General features: G+C 42.4%; 1 long non-coding RNA gene across 1 annotated transcript; it reads right to left on the bottom strand.

Annotated features, from left to right (window-relative positions):
* Positions 1-2114: 2114 nt before the first annotated feature.
* Positions 2115-9148, bottom strand: LOC128805745 (uncharacterized). Its single transcript, XR_008436547.1, has 3 exons — positions 9072-9148; positions 8788-8964; positions 2115-2684 (listed from the first exon to the last, which is right to left on the bottom strand). It is a non-coding gene; the product is annotated as an uncharacterized LOC128805745 (long non-coding RNA).
* Between the last annotated feature and the right edge of the window lie 4663 nt (positions 9149-13811).

Genomic DNA, 13811 nt, shown 5'->3' with positions numbered 1-13811 from the left:
AAGAGCTTGTAATTTTGGATGTCTGGGCAAAACAGCATTGAGCATTATCCATTGCAGGGTTAATACAAATCTAAAAACACTGTTGGAGTAACATTCAGTCAGTTGGAAATCGAGTGGGTGGAGGGCATGAAACCTGTCCTGTCTCTACCTCCAGTCTATCCAATGTGTTTAAATCCAGAGCTGAAGTGGGTTGTCAGATAGCCCTGGCTCCATCTCTCCAGCAGCCTGTGATGAGCACAGAGAGGGGCTGGGAGCTGGGGTCTGCTCTTCCCGGTTCTGCTTCCTCATGGATTCATTTAACTGCCTAGAGGGCTGCTCCCAGCTGTCCCCACCACAGCAGCAGTGGGCAGAGGAGGCTGAGGGGAGTGGGCAGGGAGAGGGAGGAGGTTGTAGAAGCAGCAGCATTTGGGCTTGTTCACCTGCACAGGAAAACAGACACTCATGGTCCTTGTTACAGCTCTACATCCTATTTACATCCTATTTCTGGTGCCAGACCTAATGGCTCCACACTGTTTTCACTCTCTGAGCTATATTTGAAGCAGATCAGTTTTTATAGTCATGCCTAGAGTACCCAGTTCTGCTGAAGGCTGCAGCTCCCTGCGGTACCGTGAACCCCTGACAGCCTCAATCCCTCCCCATCACCTTCATCTCTCCTACATTTCTTCATGGCAAATTCACAACCCTTATTTAAGCCCATACTGGATGGTGGTGCTCTTCCTAGGAGCACTCTGATGCTTCTTACCCCTATGGCTGGGTAACTTGTCCAGACTCATGGTTTATGCAGAGGTAACACGGACATCTGTGAAGCATTAGGGCCTTCACATATAAGTCAGCTGATTGTGGGAATGGCCTGTTATATATGGAGTGAGTTAGACTGACAGAAAGTTTCTCTGTTTGTGTGATTGATTGTGATCACTAATGAGACAATTTTTCTGCCAGTGTAAGGGGCAGTTCAGTTAGGGAGTCTTTATGGCAGAGCTAACTACGAAAGATGGTATGAGCAAAATCTTAGAGTTTAAGTCACCAAAATGCTTGGATATGCCAATACTTGAGATTATTTTTTAAAAATCCTGAAGGAGTCACTAATACCTAACTCCAGTGTCTACTCTCCAAAATTGACTATGGAGTTATTTCCCTCACACAGGCCATCAGATGTTTCATTATTCCATGCCATATGCAGCTCAGAAAAGACTGAGAAAGGCATTTAGAAACACTTCTAGACTGCTGGTTGCATCAACAGGATGTGATGGTAAGAGTTCACATTTCCCTGGGCAGAGAAAAGGGATGAAGCTGTTCTTCCCTCATATACAATAAAGCACTGACAATTGCCTCTGATACACAGGATTAATCTCCCTGCATTTTGTGCAGTTCCTGACCCCAAAAGGAGGTTCTGAGAGGTCTGTCTGAATGAGAGATCGTTAATGTGCTAGGCCTAGTTGGTGAGCTTGGAGAGAATGTAAATGTGGAGCTGTATGACTGTTTTGTACATTTTCAATTGTGCCCAAGGAGGCATTTATGTTCCCAGGGCATGTGGACTCATTCTGTGATGCAGTGGAGATGAGTAAGTTTTGTGTGCCTGGAAAAAATCTGATGATGATGATTTAGTTTCATGGAATCATTAAGATTGGAAAATACCCTTAAGATCATCACAGTGATTAATATATTTACAGGGCGGGGGGGGGGGGGGGGGGTGGTGCAGTGAGCACAATACTGGCTTTGTCACAAATCTTGTCTGTATTTGGAACGGAAGTACTCTGGTTCGCTGGGATTTACTGTGCACATTCATACCTTGTATATGCTGCCTAAAAAGACTGTTTTCAATGTGATACTACCTCTCTTTCTTTAAAATCTGTGGCACTTGTTCTGCCATACAGTTTCTTAATAGTATTGTCACTAACATATCTCCTAGTGCTTTTTGTACTTGAAGAAGTTTAAAATCACATTGTCCTAGACCCTTCAAACTGAAGAGCATCTCATCCTCTTTTTATGACAGTAAGATGATGTTGAGAGATTTAGGGCATGAGAGACAGGGTATAAAATTGTGCTGGACCGTGCTGTTTGCTGCAGACAGATTCAGAGTCTGGTCCCTCTCTCAGTTGTTTATGCAGCAAAGTTTTAATGCAAAAGGCTCAAGAGCTCCAAGATCTGGAATAAAAACCAACATGATTGATTCTTGCTCAGCTGCGGGCCACAGTCACTGCAGGCAATGGTGTCTCTTGTCATCCCTCTGATCTAGAGTTTGCATTCCTCTCAGCAGAGAAGCCCAGTTGCTGCAGTGCATGTCTTGCTTAACAAGTGAAGTCAAAATGCAGCAGCAACACAGTGTGGTATGCAGGATTAAGCTTATATTGAGCTTTGCTATGCTAGTTTTCCTTCAGCTGTAATTCCTACCATCTTCTCCACTGACTGCTGTGAGTTCCTCTAGCATCCCACATTGGGTCACTGGCATGGCAAAATGAGGACATCATTGGAAACTTGGTGCAATGATTAGAGTGGCAGCTGTATCTGTTATTTTCTTCCACAGCTCTCAGAGCTCTCCTCTGCTGTGTCCTCTCACAGCAGCTTCTCTTGCTGCGTCAGGTTTGCGGTGAGCAATACTGCTAATCTGCCAGGCTGGGCCCCTGCACACAGGATGCTTCCTCCTTGTTGACAGCTTGCCTAGGAGGGATTTTGTGCTGCAGACCCTGAAAAAAATTAGAAAAAACAGAAGAGATAAATGTTGCCCTTCCTCCTTTGTCTGTGTGTGAAAATGAGCATTTGGGATTCTGCCTCTGCTGCCACACAAAAGAGCCTTTCTCTCTGCCTATCCCCAGGCTGAGTTTCCTCACTGGTCCCACTGTTCTCTCTGGATACCATTCAAGTGACAAGTTGCAGTAACTAAATGTCCTCCGCTGTTCAGAGGAGTCACTGCATCTTACATAAAATACTTTATGTCTTTAAAACCTTACCCAATCCATCAAAGTCATTATTCTGTGTAACACTGAGAGGTTTTTTTCTGCATTTGGGTTGCTTTACCAATGCTTAAAGAGTATTGTATACTACCATACACATGCATTATCTTTCTTCCTAAATACATATAAAATATCCTTGAGCCTTAAGTAGAATAGCTGCTGTGTCAGCAGATGCTTGTGTTTAGCTTAACAGTTTGTGCCAGCATAGTCTTACTGCTGAAATGCAGTACCCAGGTGAGACAATTGAGACAGGTCTTTTTTTCCTGTAATTAAATCGAATTTCACCTGTGGGATTCAGTGAGATTATTCCATGTGGAAACTAAGCATATGTCTGTGCCACACTGGTGCCATATTTGCAGACAAGCACAGAAAGAGAAATATCACAGGGAGAAAATCTCATTTAATGACTTGTAGATATATTAAAAACTTGTATTTTCTTGATAACTTTGCTCCAACAGGTTAGAACAGAATGAAATGCCTTAGCTTTATGTTTTTTTCCTCTTTCAGAAGAAAAGAAGCTTTGAAAATGTGTAGGGAATTGCAGGACAGTGTTGTAGAAGCTGACTGCTATGCTGTCAAAGGGAGGTCGCACAAAGAATGCAAATAGTAAAATGTAGAACTGGAAGGTGCAGCAACAAGAAGATGTGAAATCTCTTAACTAGGAAGTGTAGTATATCCAGAATAGTAACAAATGGTGTGAATATTTTGGTAGATGCAGATCTTGCTTTTCATAACTCAGGCTATGACTGAGCTATGGGGTTTTCAGGGAGACTCACCTGAGACTGCTTTATGTGGTACATGACGTTTCAGGTGGGCAGCAAGTAACTCATATACCCTGTTTGGCTTTTCAGATGCCCATAGTGAGCTCAGGCTGTTGATCTGAACATCTTATTCCTCTGAAAGTTTTTGTTCTGGTGGTCTCAGGAATGAAAACTAAAATTCAAAGTTATTAATCTCCTGGACTTAATGAAAGGCTGGTTTTCTTTCCATCCCATTCCCAGACTGTTTAGGCAATGTGATGCTTGAAATAAGCTTTAAGGAGCTTTTGTTTTGTTCTGGGTTTGGGTTTTTTAAAATTTATTTTTTAATGCCATATAGTCTATTTCATCTCTTCTTTCTGGACAAGGTCCTGGACACTATGCCTGGTTTAGCCATTTGGTCTGTGTCATGTTGCTCCCTGCCTTGTAGTAACAAATGTATCAGTTTCCTCCTGCTTCCTCCACAGATCTTACAGTCTGTGTCACCCACAGGGAGGCTGAGTGTGTCTTTTCTCCCATATGCCGCTGCTGGCAATAAAAATGAGCTTCATGAGAACAAGGAGGAGTTTGCTCTCCAGAAGTGCTTTATCTCACAAAGTGTCTCAGTATGCATCTTTTTCTGGGGATGAAGTTTTGCAGACATTGCAAAAAGCAAGGGGTCTGCAGTACAGCAAGAAAGCTGTGGGCTATTCCTAAGTGGAGTGAAAAAGAAAGACATTCCCTTCACACCTTAAGCAAAAGTAATGAATGACATTAAATGCTTCTCTTGTGGATGTGAAATTAAATGTGGAATGGAGATAGGGTGCGGCTGTCCAGGTGACAGAATCCCAAGTCCCTCAGGATAGTGAGGGAAAGCAAAGGATATTGGTTACCATGTGAGTCTGTTATATACCAAGGAGAAATCTGCCATTTAGCTAAAAGTCTGAACAGGAGCATTATTTGTAAAATGAGGATTAATTGCATAGGTGAGACGGGCTGAAATATTGCACCTACTTTCAGGCATTGTCCTTGACTGGAAATGTGGATTCAGCAGAGGGAGTTCAGAGGGAAGCAAGATGAGATTTGGGAAATGAAAAAAGTTTCTGAGCACTGGCTGTGTTTGATTTAGGAGAGGAAACTCTGAGTGGGGAACATGGAAAGTCTTTTATTATGTAAAAGAGCACTGTCATGGTTGATCTCTTTGTTTGTTTAGGAAATACAGAAAGAAATCAGATTAATTTTTGCTTACTCTTCTGCTAGAAATATTCAGGCTGGATACTATGAAAAATTTGTTAAGGTAGTAATATTCCTATTAATCTACCTAAAGTTTCAACACCTCCTTATTTTTATATTAGTATATTACTAAAAATCTCAATGCCTGAAATGCATTACTCTGTATTTTGTAAGTTCTAGAAGTGTCTTTAGGCCATACAGTACTAGTATGTAATTTCAATATTAATTGAACAAAGATGCCATGTTTCTAACAATATATGCTTCTAATTATCTTGAGAACACAGTCTGAGAGCTTATGGGCTCACCCACACATTTGTAATCTCATGCTGAACTTTGGAGAAAGCTCAGCAGACTGAAGTGTAATAAAGCACAGGAGGAAAGTAACTTGGACAATGAAAAGCCCTTGAAGAGGATAACAAACATGGAAAATGATTGATTGATTGATTGAATATTTCATGAAAAGGATATGAGAAGAACAATTGATGATGGCATGTGAGAAAATGACCTTGGTAAAACGAGGCATGCAGGTGACGAAGGAATATCTGACACAGAGCCGTACAAGAACCATGCGAAAGGGGGAGAGTGGGCAGACTTAAAGCAGTGGCAGATGAAGTGTAGGAGGCAGCAAAGAAAAGCTGCCACATGCATGAGGATGAAGTAATAGATCTCCTTCCCCCTCCCTTATATTAGTGGATAGGAGGAGAGTCTGTTTTGAAAGCTCTGTACAGCAGAGAGATAGCATTCTTCAGTGTGGACCTGCTCTGTGCAGCTCCTGAAGAAGGCTTAGTTGCCATCAGGAATGAGTGGCTCTTCTAAGCCTGCCTGTTCAGAAGCACTTTCCTATTTTGGTCACTGCAAATATTCAATTTTATCTGGACCTCATGTTCCTTCTCCTGAGCCAGCCTATTTGTGAACATAGACAAGTCTTGTCTGTTTTAGTTTCTTTACTCCAGTTAAACCCTGAATTTACACTTTAATGATTCCATTTCTTCAACTGAAATTTGTCAGATTTCTTATGGTATGCTGTTCTCCCCTGCTACAATTACAGACTTTCAAGAGGGTTGGTGACCCTGCCATAGTATGCCCAAGCTGCTTCACCTCCATACTGCTCCTGTGGTACTTGTCTCTCCCCTGCCCTCACTCTAATATTGCTTAGCAGTTTTCATTCTCAGCAACTGCTCCATTTTTAAGTCTACCAGATTCTGGTATTATCAGATAGATAGATGTAGATACATACATACATATATATATATATATATATACTCTTAAAATGAACAGGGTTATGTCTGTCATGGTTGATCCCTAGAACTACTGGCATCCCTAGAACTACTTTATACTGCACTATGAAGCTATCTTACCTAGTAGTACAGGAGGACTGCCTCCAAACCACCATGGGCAATGATACTTTGCTCAGGCTGAATCCTGCCTGTACTGAGGAATTGTCTGGGAAAGCACCCAGTCTTATAGTCCAAAAGAGAGGAATTTAAATACTGTTACAATATTGATGACTGAATTACCATGCCTGGGAACCTCCTGTTAGCTTCACAGAACCACAGAATCATAGAATGACTAGGTTGGAAGAGACCTTCAAGATCATCAAGTCCAACCTATGCTTGAAGACTTCAACTAAACCATGGCACCAAGTACCACATCCAGTCTTTAGAACCACATCCGGGGATTCTGACTCCACTACCTCCCCAAGCAGACCATTCCACTACTTTATCACCCTTTTGGTAAAAAACTTTTTCTTAACATCCAACCTATATTTCCCTTGGCGCAGCTTAAGGCTGTGTCCTCTCGTTCTGTCAGTTGCTGCCTGGAGAAAGAGACCAACCCCCACCTGACTACCACCACCTTTCAGGAAGTTGTAGAGAGTGATAAGGTCAACTCTGAGTTTCCTTTTCTCCAGGCTAAACAACCCCAGCTCCCTCAGGCGTTCCTCATAGGGTTTGTGTTCCAAGCTCCTCACCAGCCTTGTTGCCCTCCTCTGGATGCGCTCAAGCATGTCAGTGTCCTTCCCAAACTGAGGGACACAGAACTGGACACAGCACTCAAGGTGCAGCCTCACCAGTGCTGAGTACAGGGGAAGAATGACCTTCCTGCTCCTGCTGGCCACACTATTCCTGATACAGGCCAGGATGCCACTGGCCTTCTTGGCCACCAGGGCACGCTGCTGGCTCACGTTCAGTCGGCTGTCGAGCAGTACCTCCAGGTGCCTTTCCACTTGGGCACTGTCCAGCCTCACAATCCCCAACCTATAGCATTGCAGGGGCTTATTGTGGCCAAAATGCAGGACAGGGCATTGGACTTGTTAAACGTCATCTTATTGGACTCTGCCCATCCATCCAACCATTCCAGGTTTCTCTGTAGAACCCTCCTACCTTCCAACAGATCGACACAGGCTCCCAGCTTAGTGTTGTCTGCAAATTTACTAATGAAGGACTCAATACCCTCTATCCATGTCATCAGTGAAAATATTGAACAGAACAGGCCCCAGCACAGACCCCTGTGGGACACCACTGGTGTCAGGCCACCAGCTGGATGCAGCACAGTTCACCACCACTCTCTGGGCCAGGCCATCCAGCCAGTTCTGAATCCAGGAAAGACTGCTCCTGTCCAAGCCGTGGGCTGCCAGCTTTTCCAGGAGTGTGCTGTGGTCTTGCTGAAGTTCAAATAGACAACATCCACAGTCTTTCCTGCATCCACCAGGCAGGTCACCTGGTCATAAAAGGAGACCAGGTTGGTCAGACATGACCTACCCTTCGTAAACCCATGCTGGCTGGGTCTGATACCCTGGCCATCCTGTAAATGCTGTGTGGTGACACTCAATATAAACTCTTCCATTACCTTGCTGGGTAGTGAGGTCAGGCTGACTGGTCTATAATTACTAGGATCTTCCTTCCCACCCTTTTTTATGAATGAGCATCACATTGGCCAACTTGCAGTCATCTGGAACCTCGCCAGTGAGTTAAGACTGTTGGTAAATGATGGAGAGTGGCTTCACAAGCTCATCTGCCAGCTCTCTCACCACCCTGGGGATGGATCCCATCTGGTCCCATGGATTTATGAACATCCAAGCAGCTCAGCAGTTCTCTGACTGCCTTCTCCTGAAAAACAGGGGGACCATTCTGCTCCCTAACACCATCTACCAGCGTAGGAGGACAGTTGTCCTGAGGACAAGCCATCTTCCCACCAAAGACTGAGTCAAAGAAGGCATTAAGCACTTCCGCCTTCTCCTCATCTGCAGTCACTAAGTTCCCTCTTGCATCCAGTAGAGAACAAAGGTTAGTCTTACCCTTCCTTTTACCATTAATATATTTGTAAAAACATTTTTTATTATCCTTTACAAAGGTTGCCAAATTAATTTAGAACTGAGCTTTGGCCTCTCTAGTTTTTTTCCTACATGCCCTAGCAACCCCCTTAAATACTCCCTGAGAGACCTGACCCTCCTCCCAAAGATGATACATCCTCTTTTTATTCCTTAGTTCTTTCAATACCTCATTGCCCATCCAGGCTGGACGTTTGCCTCATTGACTCATCTTTTGGCACACAGGGACAGTCTGTTCTTGCGCCCTCAAGATCTCTGTTTTGAAGCACGCCTACCTTTCCTGGAGTCCTTTGTTTCTAAGGGCTGCTTCCCAAGGAAGTCTCTGAATAAGTCTCCTAAATAGGCCAAAGTCTGACTTCCAGAAGTCCAATGTAAAAGTCTTACTGATGTTCTTCCTGATTTCACCAAATATCGAGAACTCTATAATTGCTTGATCATTATGCCCCAAGTGGCCTCGAACCACCTCATTTCCCACCAGCCCATCTCTGTTTGCAAATAACAGGTCTAACATAGTCCCTCCCCTGGTGGGCTCACTTACCAGCTGCAACAAAAAATTGTCCTCCACACACTCTAATAACTTCCTGGACTTCCTCTTTTCCACTGTATTAAGTTCCCAGCAGCTGTCTGGTAGGTTAAAATCGCATACAAGGACAAGGGCTGATGATCCTGAAACATTTTTCAGCTGCATGTAGAATAAGTTGTCCACCTCTTCTTCCTGGTTGGGTGGATGATAACAAACTCCCAGTAGGATGTCAGCCTTGTTGTCCTTCCCCCTAATTCTTACCCATAGGCATTCAATTTCCTTGTCATTAGTTTCAATACCTATGACGTCCAAAGCCTCCTTAATATAAAGGGCCACCCCTCCACCTCTTCTCCCTTTTCTGTCTCTTCTGAAGAGCTTGTAGTCATCCAGTGCAGCACGCCAGCTATGTGAGTCATCCCACCACGTTTCCATGATGGCAATTACATCATAGTTCTGCTGATGCACCATGGCCTTTAGCTCTGCCTGTTTGTTACCCATGCTGCGTGCATTAGTGTACATGCACCTCAGCTGGGCTGCTGATTTCACCCCTAACTCAGGCTTATCACCCTTGGGCCTGCTTCCAGACAGCCCAGCTGCATCCCCTTCCCCCTTCAAACCTAGTTTAAAGCTCTCTCAATGAGTTCTGTGAGTTCAGGAGCTAAAATCCTTCTGCCCTTAACAGAGAGATGGAGCCCATCTGGTTCCAACAGGCCAGCTGCTGAAAATGTTGCCCCATGATCAAAGAAACAAAATTCTGCTGATGACACCAATCCTTGAACCACTTGTTGATAATGTAGGCTCTCTGATTCCTCCCGTTGTTTGTCTCTGCCACCCAAGGGGACTGAGCAGAATGCTACCTGTGCTCTTGCCCCATCAACCACTTGAGCCAGTGCCCTAAAGTCCCTTTTAAGTGCCCTGATGCTCCTCTTTTCAATCTCATCACTGCCAGCCTGGAGTATCAGCAGTGGGTAATAATCAGAGGGCCGAATCAGCCCAGGAAGTCTCTCAGTAATATCCTGTACCCGGTCCCCAGGAAGACAACAGGCTTCCCTATGGGATGGGTCCAGTTGACATACGGGGCCCTCTGTTCCCCTGAGAAGGGAGTCACCCAGTACGATTACCCTTCTTTTCTTTTTAATGTTAGAGGTGGTGATCTGTCTGACAGTGAAGCTTGATGAGTAGCCAGTGTGTTCTACCTTCAGGAGCTGCCTTTAGAGAAGGCTGCCACTCCAGGGTTTGATCCAGGCAGACATAAACAGGATAACAACTCAGCCAGCCTCGGCTTGGATGTTATCCATTTTGGCATGAACAAGTCTAGGTTGTCTTCACTGAGCAGGGGGCTGGTACCCATCACTGCACTTGCTGCTGTGCAGTGATGATATACAAAAATAAAATTACTTTGCAAATCTGATGAATCGGAGAGAAAAGCTCATGTTCTTACTGCATGTGCTGTTAAACACAAGGCTAAGAACAATGTCTCCTCTGAGAAGTAGATGCAGGGGCTGGTTTTGCACACCTCTAATACCTCTGCCACTTTGGCACCTATGTCTGAACTACTTACCCTAGGAGGACAAATTTTACTTTGGAATGGGATGAATTGCATTTGTGGAGAGGCTTTCTCCACTGACAGTAAAGACAGTCCATGGTAAAGGGTTCAGCTACAACTATAGGTGGGATAAGCTATATAATAGCAGTCTGCACTCACGTTATAGGACAGTTGCATACAAGGTGGTAAATTGTCAGATGAGAATCAACTTTGAATGGATTAAATGCAAAACAGTTGTGCATTAAAGTGAATAAAATCACAATAATGTCTTGGATCAGTGGTTATGTCTCTGGGTCTGAAGTGCAGAGGCTTTTTCGTGACCCCTTTTTTCACTAAGTATGCGAAGATCAACATTTTCTGTAGATCTGTGAAGCAGAATCTGAGCAGGGAAGCTGATGCATTTTTGTGAGAGGCTGAGCTCCCAGCAGACCAAGATAGAGCTAAAACGTCTCTGGGAACTGTAGCTTGTTGGAAACATATTTTCCTAAGGGATGGTGGCATTGCAGTTGTCCGGACCAACAGGGAGGAAACACATGGTGCTACTTGTTACAGGTGATTTTGTGCTTGTCCTCCCCTGTGAGTAGGTGTAGCCATAATCCTATGTAGTCAGATCCAGTTATGTGAAAAATCTTCTGAATTTTATTGGTGAAATACAAGGACCTTTCCCCCCCCCCTCCCTTTTTAAGAATGGTGGGTTTAAGGATTAGGTAGAATTTGTATGGTAGAGGGTCTGTGCTATCCTTCTGGTATAGGAAATTCTAGTAGAATTTAAGTATCCTTCTGAACCAAATTACAAATTCAGCTTGAACTCTGAAACACACTTGGGGTTCTGATATATCTGACTTTTGCCCTTATTATAATAATTCTCCCCTGGAAATGCAGTGTCTCAGAATGAACCTGGTGTTGTGAGCTGAGAATTTCTTGCCTTGGGGCCCCATCTAGTGGGTAGTGGGTAGTGGCTTCTACTGAGCAGCAGCAAGGGCAACTTTATTTGTGCTGTTGAGAAATGAAAAGCAGGAAAAGGAGCTGATACAAAAATTCCTTACAAAGCTTAATGATCACAAATGAAAAAATTATTTGCTCATTCTGGCCCTACTATCATTTTTTTACTTTCTCTCTACAAAGACAATGCTACTTTGCGTTTTGTGTCAAAGGATTTTCATGACATAATGGAGGCATACCCTAATCATGGGGGGAAAAGGAAAGGGAAGGGAAAGGAAAGGGAAAGGAAAGGAAAGGAAAGGAAAAGGAAAGGAAAGGAAAGGAAAGGAAAGGAAAGGAAAGGAAAGGAAAGGAAAGGAAAGGAAAGGAAAGGAAAGGAAAGGAAAGGAAAGGAAAGGAAAGGAAAGGAAAGGAAAGGAAAGGAAAGGAAAGGAAAGGAAAGGAAAGGAAAGGAGAAAAGAGAAATAAATTTCTTCTCTGTACCCCTGCATTTATTTTATTAATGGAATGGCTGTATTATTTCACTGAGTATGCTGAAGTCATTGGTAAGTGACACGAGGATGTGAGTATTACTCTGTGAAGTTATCCATAAGTTAAGAGGCTTCTCAGGTAAACTTGAAGTTAGAAAAAATTCCAGCCACACTAAAAGGTCTGTCAGAGCCAAACATTTAAAATCTGTATTTTGTCTTGACAGAAGTGCTCATATGCCAGATGTTACATGTTCAGACAGGACCTGTTTGTTATATATATTTATTAGGAAAAGAAAATGTCTTAATAAATGAAAAAAGGTTTTATGTCTATCTCCATGTTACTTTTACAAATGGCATTTTTCTAGTTCATCTGTCAAATGAATTTAGCAAGCCAAATTTGGATTTCAATTGCAGTTAAGTTATTCAGAGTAGCCCAAGGGAGTAAGATGAGTAGCTAGATAAAATATGTGGCCACAGCTGTCTGATATTTTGCTTTTTAAAAATAAAAAGAAAAAGAAAGAAGGAAATAGCTAACCTATCTGGTAAGGACAATGCTGTTTTCTCTGGCAAATGTATTTTACAGAATTAGCTGTTTGGCAGACATTCTCTGTAGTATAGCTAGTAGTCTTTCAATTTAAGATGAACCCAAATAAAAACACTTTCTGAAGTGTTTCTGTGCTATCTGTATCTTCAGAAAGCATCATAAGGGATGGAGATTGGGTACTCCTGCATTTGTGTAACAAAGTTATTTTGCAAGAAAAGTTATTTTATAAAGGACAGGCTGATTATTTTTATTAAGCTGCTTAGTGGGGTTATTTAAAAACTATGAATTAAATTCCCAGGGCAGAAATATCAGAAGATAAATGAGAATCTGGCTAAAATAAAAAGACCATGTTTGACAAAGAAGCCTTTTCATACTTTGACTCTTGACCTTGAACATCTCCTTGTCTTAGTTATTTTTCCTTGGCCTATTTTTTTTTCTTTTTAAATTTAGTGTGTGTGTGGAAAACACAAGTGAAGTAGCTTTCCATGCCTTGAAAATCTGACTCTTTGGTTTGCTATTTATAAAGGATGAAGAGTTTTCAAAGACAATATATGAGTGTGTTTTAGTATAAAATAGTGATTGACCAATATTTTCTCCTTTTATTATTACTGACATACTATTTTTTGTATAATTTTAAATGGTTTTCAGCCTCTTTCTTTTGTTCTTTAACTTTTATAAATGGCATCCTTTTAACAACACATTTACATTTCCATATTTTGTTAGCCTAGGTTAGTTTTATGCTGTCTCAGGGGTCATGTGGAGAGTGGGAAAGACCTTTGTGCAAATTTATCTCTGTGCAAATCCTGGAGAAGCTCCAAATTTTTTTTTTCCTTCACTGTGTTTCTCAGCTTGTAGGGACTAAAATAGTTTCCAAAATAAATGATCCTGGAAAAAAAATTACTTTCAGAATAAATGATCTGAAGCACAGTGCTGAAGTTACAACTGCTGGAATGGTCCTGTAAGTCCCATTACACTGAGCAAAAATTGACCTAGCTGAGTTTGGTCTGCCCTCCCCAGGAAAGGCACGAAGGTCTGACAGAGGTGAATGCTGATTGGATTTTTACAAAATAGATCTTATTTTTTGAGAGAAACTTTGAATCACAAATATATATATATATATATATATATATATATATATATATATATAAAATATATGTATATATCACTCTAGACTAGATAGCAAATGGCTTTTTCACTCTGATTTCTGAGGTTCAGCAAAAGTCCTTGAACTGATACTAATGATAAATGAAGGTTCTTCTGTCACCTTTATTAAGTGCCACATCCTAGGTTTATTCTATATGGTCTCCTAGGTAAGCTATTTCCATTTGATATTTAATATTCAAATTTTAGAGAGATTGGCCACAGCATGAAAAATAGCCATTTGGAGAGGGAAAATTCAGTCCCTTTTTATTCCATGTGGAAGTCAATACCAAAGAGGAGGAGTTGCAGCAGAGGAGCAGAGCCCCAGGCTCCCCTAACCAGCACAGGGATGAGGGGATGGGCAGATGCAGGGCAGAGTGCTAAACCTCGAGCTGCA

This window comes from Vidua macroura, chromosome 3, assembly GCF_024509145.1.
Source record: "Vidua macroura isolate BioBank_ID:100142 chromosome 3, ASM2450914v1, whole genome shotgun sequence".
NCBI lineage: Eukaryota > Metazoa > Chordata > Aves > Passeriformes > Viduidae > Vidua > Vidua macroura.
The sequence above is the reverse complement of the archived record's forward strand: the minus strand, read 5'-3'. Positions and strand labels throughout refer to the sequence as shown.